This window comes from Oncorhynchus mykiss, chromosome 26, assembly GCF_013265735.2.
Source record: "Oncorhynchus mykiss isolate Arlee chromosome 26, USDA_OmykA_1.1, whole genome shotgun sequence".
In the NCBI taxonomy this organism is placed as follows: Eukaryota; Metazoa; Chordata; class Actinopteri; order Salmoniformes; family Salmonidae; genus Oncorhynchus; species Oncorhynchus mykiss.
Genome location: NC_048590.1, coordinates 25,937,621 through 25,950,640, shown reverse-complemented (window position 1 = coordinate 25,950,640; position 13,020 = coordinate 25,937,621). Strand labels below are relative to the sequence as shown.

The following is a 13,020-nucleotide window of genomic DNA, read 5'->3' as shown; positions in this document are numbered from 1 at the left end:
GGAGGCCTACACCTAAGGTGTATGTAAACTTATGACTTCAACTGTACCTCTTCGGTTGCATGACGGAGCTTGGACGGGTGTAATAGTGAGGGTTGGGCCTGTTGCTCTGCTCATGGCCTGGACATATGTTCTGCTGTCATCTTGAGGTCCTTACTACAGGGGCGGGGGGGCATGGGGTGGGCAGAAGGGGCATAGGTCTGATGTGGGGGAGGTGGCTATATAGAGTTTGGCCAGGGTATGCTTGAGGTGGTCTTAGCTGGTTAGGGTGTGGCTGGTGATGCTCTTTCTCGCTCTCATCGCCCTCTCGCTCTCATCGCCGTGTCCTGGCAGGCCTGTCTGGTTGAACTGCATTGACAATGACATTGATAGCTTGCTCCCTCATGGCATGCAGCTAAGTTTTGTTCCAGGAGTTTGCTACACATGCCGACAGATGTCACACAGCATAGGCACAGAAAGGGATACATCCCCACAGTAGCTGGGTGAGGGATCAGCTGAGCGACTTGGGGACAGGTTCCAGTTGAGTTACAGTAATGTGACTGTGTTTCAGACCTTCTGCTCAGAACAAGGAATGTCAGACATCCAGTAGACATGCCTGTGTGCCTGTGTGTTCAGCTCCCTCAGTCTGTTGCAGAGATTGTACACTGTATAGCCCTGCCTGCTATTGTAGACTGTCAGGAGAAATCAGACTCAAACATGCCCTGAATCTCTGACGCTCACTCACTAATTCAGCAAAGCGACTACATCCCTACAGGCAACCTGACCTGCCTCACATCATAAGAGTGAAGTCAAATTCACTTTTTTCTACCCAACAATACCAAACAACGACTGCTTTAAAGGCTAAGAAGCAGAAAAACTATAATGATTGTCACGTGCTCATACTCCGGCCTGAAGGTCACCAGGCTGCTCGTTATGGCGCACACCTGTCACTATCATTACGCGCATGTAACGGTTTTCTTTATGTGAAGGAGAGTCGGACCAAAATGCGGCGTGTCTATTGCAATCCATGTTTAATGAAGTAACACACTAAACACAAACACTATCAAAACAATAAACTTAACGAAAACCGAAACAGCCTATACTTGTGTAACCTAACACAGAACAATGACATCAGGACACTAAGGACAATCACCCACGACAAACTCAAAGAATATGGCTGCCTAAATATGGTTCCCAATCAGAGACAACGATAAACACCTGCCTCTGATTGAGAACCACTTCAGACAGCCATAGACTTAGCTAGAACACCCCACTAGCTACAATCCCCATACATACACACCACCTACAAAAACCCATGCCACACCCTGGCCTGACCAAATAAATAAAGATAAACACAAAATACTTCGACCAGGGTGTGACAGAACCCCCCCCCTAAGGTGCGGACTCCCGAACGCACCTCAAAACAATAGGGAGGGTCCGGGTGGGCGTCTGTCCATGGTGGCGGCTCCGGCGCGGGACGTGGACCCCACTCAATCAATGTCTTAGTCCCTTCTCCTCGCGTCCCTGGATAGTCCACCCTCGCCGCCGACCATGGCCTAGTAGTCCTCACCCAGAACCCCACTGGACTGAGGAGCAGATCGGGACTGAGGGGCAGCTCAGGACTGAGGCAGCTCGGGACTGAGGGGAAGCTCAGGAGTGAGAGGAAGCTCAGGAGTGAGAGGAAGCTCAGGAGTGAGAGGAAGCTCAGGCAGGTTGATGAATCTACCAGATCCTGGCTGGCTGGTGGTTTCGGCAGATCCTGGCTGACTGGCAGATCCTGGCTGACTGGCAGATCTGGCAGATCCTGGTCGACTGGCAGATCCTGGTCGACTGGCAGATCTGGCAGATCCTGGTTGACTGGCAGATCTGGCAGATCCTGGTCGACTGGCAGATCTGGAAGAGTCTGGTCGACTGGCAGATCTGGAAGAGTCTGGTCGACTGGCAGATCTGGAAGAGTCTGGTCGACTGGCAGATCTGGAAGAGTCTGGTCGACTGGCAGATCTGGAAGAGTCTGGTCGACTGGCAGATCTGGAAGAGTCTGGTCGACTGGCAGATCTGGAAGAGTCTGGTCGACTGGCAGATCTGGCAGATCCTGGTCGACTGGCAGATCCTGGTCGACTGGCAGATCTGGCAGATCCTGGTCGACTGGCAGATCTGGAAGAGTCTGGTCGACTGGCAGATCTGGAAGAGTCTGGTCGACTGGCAGATCTGGAAGAGTCTGGTCGACTGGCAGATCTGGAAGAGTCTGGTCGACTGGCAGATCTGGAAGAGTCTGGTCGACTGGCAGATCTGGAAGAGTCTGGTCGACTGGCAGATCTGGAAGAGTCTGGTCGACTGGCAGATCTGGAAGAGTCTGGTCGACTGGCAGCTCTGGCTGCTCCATGCTGACTGGCTGCTCCATGCTGACTGACAGCTCTGGCTGCTCCATGCTGACTGGCAGCTCTGGCTGCTCCATGCTGACTGGCTGCTCCATGCTGACTGGCAGCTCTGGCTGCTCCATGCTGACTGGCTGCTCCATGCTGACTGGCAGCTCTGGCTGCTCCATGCTGACTGGCTGCTCCATGCTGACTGGCTGCTCCATGCTGACTGGCTGCTCCATGCTGACTGGCTGCTCCATGCTGACTGGCTGCTCCATGCTGACTGGCGGCCCTGGCTGCTCCATGCTGACTGGCGGCCCTGGCTGCTCCATGCTGACTGGCGGCCCTGGCTGCTCCATGCTGACTGGCGGCCCTGGCTGCTCCATGCTGACTGGCGGCCCTGGCTGCTCCATGCTAACTGGCAGCTCTGGCGGCTCCTTGCAGACTGGCAGCTCTATGCAGACTGGCAGCTCTATGCTAACTGGCAGCTCTATGCTAACTGGCAGCTCTATGCTAACTGGCAGCTCTATGCTAACTGGCAGCTCTATGCTAACTGGCAGTTCTGAACAGGCGGGAGACTCCGGCAGCGCTGTAGAGAAGGAAGGCTCTAACAGCGCTAAACAGGCGGGAGACTCCGACAGCGCTGGAGAGGAGGGCTCCGACAGCGCTGGACAGGCGAGGCGCACTGTAGGCCTGATGCGTGGTGCTGGCACTGGTGGTACTGGGCCGAGGACACGCACAGGAAGCCTGGTGCGGGGAGCTGCTACCGGAGGGCTGGGGTGTGGAGGTGGCACAGGATGGGTTAAACCGTGAAGGCGTACTGGAGATCTTGAGAGCGGTGCTGGCACAGGACGTGCAAGGCTAGGGAGGTGCACAGGAGGCCTGGTACGTGAGACTGGCACCATCTTCACCAGCCGACTAACACGCACCTCAGGACGAGTATGGAGCGCTGACCCAGGTGCCATCAAATCCCCGACACGCTCCGTCGGGCGAATTCCATGTTTAAAACACCAACACAGCAACTCCCTCATTTCTCTCTCCTCCAATTTCCCCATTAACTCCTTCACAGTCTCTGTTTTGTTCACCTCCAACACCGGCTCTGGTTCTGGTCTCCTCCTTGGCTCCTCACGATAAACAGGGAGAGTTGGCTCAGGTCTGGCTCCTGACTCTGCCACACTCTCCCTGAGCCCCCCCCCCAAGAAATTTTTGGGGCTGACTATGGGGCCTCCGTCCGCGCCGCCTTGCTTGCTTCGCAAACTCCATTCTCCTATATCCTTCCGCGCACTGCTCCATCGAATCCCAGGCGGGCTCCGGCACTCTCCCTGGGTCGACCGCCCACCTGTCTATCTCCTCCCAAGAAGTATAGTCCATACTGTACTCCACTTTGGGCTGTTCTTGCCTGTTGACACGCTGCTTGGTCCCTTTGTGGTGGGTGATTCTGTAACAGTTTTCTTTATGTGAAGGAGAGTCAGACCAAAATGCGCCGTGTCTATTGCAATCCATGTTTAATGAAGTAACACACTAAACACAAACACTATCAAAACAATAAACTTAACGAAAACCGAAACAGCCTATACTTGTGTAACCTAACACAGAACAATGACATCAGGACACTAAGGACAATCACCCACAACAAACTCAAAGAATATGGCTGCCTAAATATGGTTCCCAATCAGAGACAACGATAAACACCTGCCTCTGATTGAGAACCACTTCAGACAGCCATAGACTTAGCTAGAACACCCCACTAGCTACAATCCCCATACATACACACCACCTACAAAAACCCATGCCACACCCTGGCCTGACCAAATAAATAAAGATAAACACAAAATACTTCGACCAGGGTGTGACAGCGCATCTGAAGCATCATCAGACTCACCTGGACTACATCTCCCTGATTACCATCCCTATATATTTCACTCCTTTTGGTTCCTTCCCCAGATGTTATTTTTTCTGTTCAAGTGTTAAGTCTGTGCGTTGTTTGTTTCTTGCTGTGTTTATTTAAAAAAAACACTCATTCCCTGAACTTGCTTCCCGACTCTCAGCGCACATCGTTACGATGATGTACCCTGATGATTTAAGAAGTTACAAAAATAAAAACTAAATCAAGGGAAAGTCTGGTAAGACTTCTTTCAGTTTGATGGAATTCATCTCCGGTCGAGCTGTAATGACATATAGATATCAGAAATGTTTACTCCCCATGCTATTCCTTTAAGGCTATGACAGCTCTGTGTCAAATTATTTCCTGTCATCATTAATTGGTTGAGTCATCAAGGCCAAACACAGCTTGAGTGGTGGATAATCAAAGAGATGGGGAGGCTCTGACAATCAAATCAAACCCACATCTTCAGATACTGAGACGGAGGTTCCACTCCCTGCCTGCTGGAAAAGGCTCCTTTGATGTTCACTGTGGTTGGGCTGTGCCGATTCAATATCCGGGAATGAGAAGTAGAGGAGAGGTGCTTGCTTAATTATTTCCTTTAGTACCATAACTCACTGCCGAGACAGGAGAGCAGAAGCTCCAGTCAAACATCGCCTGGTGAGAGAAACATTATATTAAATCACAGGTGGTGTTAACACAAAGTATGAGACTTGAGTATGAGAGAACACAAATGCAATTGCTCTGTTGGATGTTCAGTGTCAACCTTTTTTAAACAGATGAGGCAAAACAAGGTTTTGTCAAGTACCCCTCGCTCTGTGTGGGATTCCATTGCCTCTGTACTCTGAGACTCTGAGAGCTCCTGTCAGGCTGGGCCGGTGATATTCTTCAAATACAATGCCTATTTATCTCCTGCTTTCAACCCCCCCCCCCCCCCCCCCCCCCCCCTCCAGTTGGCTGGATTTAGGACCTTGCAGACACCACAGAGTGTGTGAACAGAGGCAGCTGTTTTCTGTGTATGTGTGGTGCTTTTTCTCCGAGATGTAAAACCAAGCAGAGCAGAAGCTGGCTACTCTTTATTTGACTGATGTAGCTGGCAAGGTAACTGCTGTTTGATTTAACAGAAAAAAAAGTATTTATTCCCAGTGCTGAGCTAGTAGTGTAACTGACATGTAACTACCAATCTCTCCGATTTGGTCCTGCCATACATACCAACAGTGGCTTGCAAAAGTATTCACCCCCCTTGGCATTTTTTCTATTTTGTTGCCTTACAACCTTGAATCACCCTCTCCCAAAGTCAATACTTTGTAGAGGCACCTTTTGCAGCAAATACAGCTACAAGTATCTTGGAGTATGTCTCTATAAGCTTGGCACATGTAGCCACTGGGATTTTTGCCAATTCTTCAAGGCAAAACTGCTCCAGCTTCTTCAAGTTGGATGGGTTCCGCTGGTGTACAGCAATCTTTAAGTCTTACCACAGATTCTCAATTGGATTGAGGTCTGGGCTTTGACTAGGCCATTCCAAGACATTTAAATATTTCCCCTTAGAACACTCAAGTGTTGCTTTAGCAGTATTCTTAGGGTCATTGTCCTGCTGGAAGGTGAATCTCCATCCCAGTCTCAAATCTCTGGAAGACTGAAACAGGTTTCTGGGCACGATAGCATAGATTCAAGGCATAGTGTACAGACAAAGGTAAGGTAGGATGTGAGTACATTGGAGGTAAACCTAGGCATTGAGTAATGAAGAGAGAGATATAGTCTCTAGAGATGTTTAAACCAGGTGGTGTCATCGCATATGTAGGAGGTGGAATAACATGGTTGGTTAAGGCACATTGAGCAGGGCTAGAGGCTCTACAGTGAAATAAGACAGTAATCACTGGGGACACGGCGATTCAGACAGTTAGCAGGCTAACAAGCTAACAGTTAGTAGGCCGGGGCTAAATAAGCTAGCAGCTAGTGGCCTGGGGCAAGCTAGCAGTTAGCAGGCCGGGTTAGCAAGCAAGCAGTTAGCATGGGCCACCAGTTACAGACCGGGCAGGTAAGCTGGCAGTTAGCAGGCCGGGGCCAGCAGCTAGCAGTTAGTAGACAGGGGCAAGCTTGCTGTTAGCAGGCCGTGTTAGCAAGCAGTTAGCAGGGGCTAGCAGTTAGCAGACCAGGCAGGTAAGCTAGCAGTTAGCAGACCGGGCCCGGCAAGCTAGCAGTTAACAAACCGGGTTAGCAAGCAAGTAGATAGCAGGGGCTAGAAACTTAGCCTTTGGGGGACGTCGCGATGGGGGTAAGTCTGTTTTTTGCCTCTTTGTGCGGTGACGTCGATAGACCAGTCATGGAATTAGTAGGGTTCCAAGTAGCTCTAGGTAGCTAGCAGGCCTAGCTGGTTAGCATAATGGGTCTTCAGCGGGCGTCGCGCCTGAGGGGCCTGTTGTAGTCCTTTGGCATATTATATCGGTATTCCGGTCGTAGGGGATCTGCGGGGTTCCATGCCCCCTACCGGCTGTAGAAGGGGTCCGGATATTGTAGCCCATGAGTATACTTCGGTGGTAGCACAGGGGCCCTGGCCGGGCTAGCTTCAAGCTAATTGGTGCTTGCTCTGGGATGGAAATGCTAGCCAGGAGTAGTCATCTGGGATTGCGGTTAGCTAGTTGTGAAGATCCAGATGAAAATGTTCAGTTTGCGGTAGGAATCCGGGGATAAAAATAACAGGTCTGTTATGCTCTGGTTACAGTCACGTTGTTCGAACTGACAAGAGCTTTCCGAGCTGAAGGTTAGCTGATGACCGCTGGCAATGGTTTGCTGACTGATAGCTGGTAGTTACCTGGCTAGCTTGTAGTTAGCTGGCTAGCTTCAGTTGAGGGATTCCGGATCCGAAGTAAATATAAATACTTTAGGAAAAAAAAGCAGATCCACGCCACATTGGGTGAGGCGGGTTGCAGGGGAGTATTTAGATGTTGAGGTTGAAAAAGATGTAAAACAATATACAAGGGACACGACAGGACAAAGACGTCTGACTGCTACGCCATCTTGGAAAAAGTAATTAATATAACGTTTACACATTCCTCTCACAATTCGTATCCTTTGTACGCTTGACAGATTTGAACTTTTTAACACAATTATATGAATGTTATCAATCTCTATCAACTAATTCTGAATGCATGATCTTTTTAACCTTATATGTTTTAAGATCCTCACATACTATGAACTTACTAATACTTTTTAATGTATAACAGGCTATGAGTATTTCCTTTAACCTGTCACACTACCTTGTCCCAGACCTGCTGTTTTCAACTCTCTCTCTCTCTACCGCACCTGCTGTCTCGAACTCTGAATGCTTGGCCAACTGACATTTACTCCTGAGGTTGTGTGTTGCACCCTCTACAACCACTGTGATTATTATTATTATTTCCGTTCATAGATGACCCTGCTGAGAGCCTGGTTCCTCTCTAGGTTTCTTCCTAGGTTCCTGCCTTTCTAGAGAGTTTTTCCTAGCCACCGTGCTTCTACATCTGCATTGCTTGCTGTTTGGGACTTTAGACTGGGTTTCTTTACGATGTAAAAAAGGTAATGTAAAAAGGTATTTTTATAAACATATTTAATTGGTTAGCTAATGTTTAATCCCCTCTCGACTGAAGTTCTGTCTGAAGTGAATGAACTCGCTAGCTAGTAGCTACCACAGCCAGTTCATTTCTTGGCTCTAGCTACCTATCAGGTAGCAGTATGTAGCAGCCTTTATTTTGTCCCTGTTACATCTGCTTCTGCCACGCCCTCTACTTCTTATCCTGTGTCTCTCTAACCTGCCTCCACTGCCCCAGTGCTCCCTCCCTCTTCAGTGAAACTGAATAACATGCAGTCAGAAATGTCATTCCTCTGCTGGAGGTGTAAAACACAAAAGGGGACATATTAGCATATGTTGTGTTCTTGTGAAGGATGGCCTAATTCTGGCAAAGAGTATGTAGTTTTATCTCAGCATGTCTACAGATCCTCCCTTCTCCCTGTTTTTGTTTGTTTGGAAATGTTGATACTGGAGACTGTTATCAGAAGAAAATGTGTAACCTAGCATTTAAAGTGGCTAAGAAATGCATTGCCATTAATTGGAAGGTTGTTAATCCTCCCACAATGTCACAATGGATGGCAGAAATGTCAAGTTATGTTTCACTAGGTTTTATATATTGCAAGATTAAGGGCATACTGTGCAACTTTCATAAGGTATGGATGCCTTTAATGGAATACTGTATGACAAAAAGAGTCTGCATTGAAAACATGCTCACATCTGGGGAGATTTTTTTATTTTTTATTTCACCTTTATTTAACCAGGTAGGCTAGTTGAGAACAAGTTCTCATTTGCAACTGTGACCTGGCCAAGATAAAGCATAGCAGTGTGAACAGACAACACAGAGTTACACGTGGAGCTTGTGCTGCAGGTGGGTGTTGCCATCGTGACCAGTGAACTGAGATAAGGCGGAGCTTTACCTAGCATGGACTTGTAGATGACCTGGAGCCAGTGGGACTGGCGACGAATATGTAGCGAGGGCCAGCCGACTAGAGCATACAGGTCGCAGGGGTGGGTGGTATAAGGTGCTTTAGTTACAAAACGGATGGCACTGTGATAAACTGCATCCAGTTTGCTGAGTAGAGTGTTGGAAGCTATTTTGTAGATGACATCGCCGAAGTCGAGGATCGGTAGGATAGTCAGTTTTACTAGGGTAAGTTTGGCGGCGTGAGTGAAGGAGGCTTTGTTGCGGAATAGAAAGCCGACTCTAGATTGGATTTTAGATTGGAGATGTTTGATATGAGTCTGGAAGGAGAGTTTACAGTCTAGCCAGACACCTAGGTATTTATAGATGTCCACATATTCTAGGTCGGAACCATCCAGGGTGGTGATGCTAGTCGGGCGTGCGGGTGCTGGCAGCGAACGGTTGAAAAGCATGCATTTGGTTTTACTAGCGTTTAAGAGCAGTTGGAGGCCACGGAAGGAGTGTTGTATGGCATTGAAGCTCGTTTGGTGGTTAGATAGCACAGTGTCCAAGGAAGGGCCGGAAGTATACAGAATGGTGTCATCTGCGTAGAGGTGGATCAGGGAATTGCCCGCAGCAAGAGCAACATCATTGATATATACAGAGAAAAGAGTCGGCCCGAGAATTGAACCCTGTGGCACCCCCATAGAGACTGCCAGAGGACCAGGCAGCATGCCCTCCGATTTGACACACTGAACTCTGTCTGCAAAGTAGTTGGTGAACCAGGCAAGGCAGTCATCAGAAAAACCGAGATACCTACAGTATTTAGGCAATCCATAGCTGCTGGGCTCCTCAGTCCTCGCCATGGGGGCCTGTCATATCGGTGGTTGTCACTCTGGCCTTGGCCAAACACACCTGAAACCATAATGAATGTTTCACTTAGATCATAAAGCTGAGTGAGGTGTGTTGGGTTGGGGCACTGCAGGGTGGTGACCACTAGGGTGCAGGACGGAGCGATCCAGCTATAGTGTGTTCAAGTAAAATAAGCTCTACATGTACAGTACTATTAGGTCTATGGTATGAATTACAGTGCCCTCAGTAATTATTGGGACAGTGAAGTATTGAAATCAAAGAATGACTACGACGTTAAAGTGCAGACTGTCAGCTTTCTTTTGAGGGTATTTTCATTCATATTGGGTGAACCGTTTAGAATTTACAGCTCTTTTTGTACATATTCCCCCCATTTTAGGGGAGCAACAGTATTAAGACATATTAACTTATACAGTGCCTTGCGAAAGTATTCGGCCCCCTTGAACTTTGCGACATTTTGCCACATTTCAGGCTTCAAACATAAAGATACAAAACTCTATTTTTTTGTGAAGAATCAAGAACTAGTGGGACACAATCATGAAGTGGAACGACATTTATTGGATATTTCAAACTTTTTTAACATATCAAAAACGGAAAAATTGGGCGTGCAAAATTATTCAGCCCCCTTAAGTTAATACTTTGTAGCGCCACCTTTTTCTGCGATTACAGCTGTAAGTCGCTTGGGGTATGTCTCTGTCAGTTTTGCACATCGAGAGACTGAAATGTTTTCCCATTCCTCCTTGCAAAACAGCTCGAGCTCAGTGAGGTTGGATGGAGAGCATTTGTGAACAGCAGTTGTCAGTTCTTTCCACAGATTCTCGATTGGATTGAGGTCTGGACTTTGACTTGGCCATTCTAACACCTGGATATGTTTATTTTTGAACCATTCCATTGTAGATTTTGCTTTATGTTTTGGATCATTGTCTTGTTGGAAGACAAATCTCCGTCCCAGTCTCAGGTCTTTTGTAGACTCCATCAGGTTTTCTTCCAGAATGGTCCTGTATTTGGCTCCATCCATCTTCCCATCAATTTTAACCATCTTCCCTGTCCCTGCTGAAGAAAAGCAGGCCCAAACCATGATGCTGCCACCACCATGTTTGACAGTGGGGATGGTGTGTTCAGGGAGATGAGCTGTGTTGCTTTTACGCCAAACATAACGTTTTGCATTGTTGCCAAAAAGTTCAATTTTGGTTTCATCTGACCAGAGCACCTTCTTCCACATGTTTGGTGTGTCTCCCAGGTGGCTTGTGGCAAACTTTAAACAACACTTTTTATGGATATCTTTAAGAAATGGCTTTCTTCTTGCCACTCTTCCATAAAGACCAGATTTGTGCAATTAACGACTGATTGTTGTCCTATGGACAGAGTCTCCCACCTCAGCTGTAGATCTCTGCAGTTCATCCAGAGTGATCATGGGCCTCTTGGCTGCATCTCTGATCAGTCTTCTCCTTGTATGAGCTGAAAGTTTAGAGGGACGGCCAGGTCTTGGTAGATTTGCAGTGGTCTGATACTCCTTCCATTTCAATATTATCGCTTGCACAGTGCTCCTTGGGATGTTTAAAGCTTGGGAAATATTTTTGTATCAATATCCGGCTTTAAATTTCTTCACAACAGTATCTCGGACCTGCCTGGTGTGTTCCTTGTTCTTCATGATGCTCTCTGCGCTTTTAATGGACCTCTGAGACTATCACAGTGCAGGTGCATTTATACGGAGACTTGATTACACACAGGTGGATTGTATTTATCATCATTAGTCATTTAGGTCAACATTGGATCATTCAGAGATCCTCACTGAACTTCTGGAGAGAGTTTGCTGCACTGAAAGTAAAGGGGCTGAATAAATTTGTTTGAAATATCCAATAAATGTCGTTCCACTTCATGATTGTGTCCCACTTGTTGTTGATTCTTCACAAAAAAATACAGTTTTATATCTTTATGTTTGAAGCCTGAAATGTCGCAAAGTTCAAGGGGGCCGAATACTTTCACAAGGCACTGTATGTGCATTAAAGAAGTATAAAGTAAAGTATTTGGTCCGACATTCATAGCACGCAATGACTACATCAAGCTTGTGACTCTACACGTGTTGGATGCATTTACTGTTTATTTTGTTTGTGTTTCAGATTATTTTGTGCCCAATAGAAATTAATGGTAAATAATGTATTGTGTCATTTTGGAGTCACTTTTATTGTAAATAAGAATATAATGTGTCTATAAACACTTCTACATTAATGTGGATGCTACCATGATTACGGACAATCCTGAAAGAATCGTTAATAATGATGAGTGAGAAAGTTAGAGACGCACAAATATCATACCCCAAAGACATGATAACCTCTCATGATTACAACTGCAGGGGGGTGGAGGAGGAGGGGGGGTTGATATTTGTGTGTTTAAAACGTTCTCACTCATCATTATTCACGATTCATTCAGGATTATCATCCACATTCTTGTAGAAGTGTTGAAAATAACCCCAAAAGGGTCATATTAAATTGTGTAGAAATGCAGGAAACCCCCAGACTCTCTGACAGGATATGTCCCCCCCCACTTCTAAAACCAAAGTTGCGCCCCTGGTTGCCAATAATGTTTTTCATTGAACGGGAATTGTTTGCTTCACAGTGAGACATTCACAAGAAGCTGCTATTCAGCATTGTACTGAGCCTCACAACAACTATAAAAGTCAATCAGAGCAGTTGCAACACAAAGAAAACACTCCTGTGGCCACATGCCCACTGTTATCACTGCAACCCCTCTATTGACCACTATCTCTGTCCTGTCAGGGAGCTTTCATCCTCCTGCGAACTCTACCCAGCCATGCTCCTCTCCCTCGTTATCTGACTGCCACGGAGGTGTGACTATCACGGATGACTGATTGTCTTTTGGGGGCGAGTTGTCCTTCAGTCCCATAGCAGCATCTAATCTTGTCCTTGTCCCTTGCTAAACTGCACTAGCAGTCAAGTGCATGAATACTTTTATTACAAATTGTTTACGATAGGCTGATCCACAGCTATAATTAACTGTATTTCTGGGTAAAATCAAACTCTCTCACCTTTCCTACTGTCTCATCAAGGACAAGGTCACTTTTATATTGTGATAGCTACTGACATGTACTTGTACTTGGAATCAGAATGCTACTCTCCCCTCCAACTGTATATGGGCTTTCTATGTCAAAACAAGGTACATTTTGCATATAGGGGAAGATGCTCTATGTTCCATGCCTTTATTGGTGGGCTTACAAGTTGTTACTTTTTAACATCTGATTCCATTGAGGAAAACATATAGGCTTCTTTATGGAAGATTATATGCATAAACAGAATGCAAATTATTTAGTATCCCCTCCAAGTAGGTACCTGAACAATCAGAGCAATGGTTGCCAAGGGACCATAGACAGCTGCCCAGCATAGTAGGCACCCAGAAGGCTAAGCTTGATTGGTGCATCTAAACACTGGCTATCCTTTTTCTGTGTTAGAGAGTTACATTGTATTTCAAA

The 13,020-nt window shown here is 46.8% G+C and overlaps 1 long non-coding RNA gene across 1 annotated transcript in view; it reads left to right on the top strand.

Moving 5' to 3' along the window:
- The first annotated feature begins 4,639 nt into the window (after positions 1-4,639).
- The window catches only part of LOC118944449, a 49,700-nt gene continuing 41,319 nt past the window's right edge, over positions 4,640-13,020 (top strand). Inside the window, exon 1 of the long non-coding RNA XR_005039790.1 lies at positions 4,640-4,875. This is a non-coding gene — a long non-coding RNA (uncharacterized LOC118944449). The remainder of the gene's footprint in view (positions 4,876-13,020) is intronic.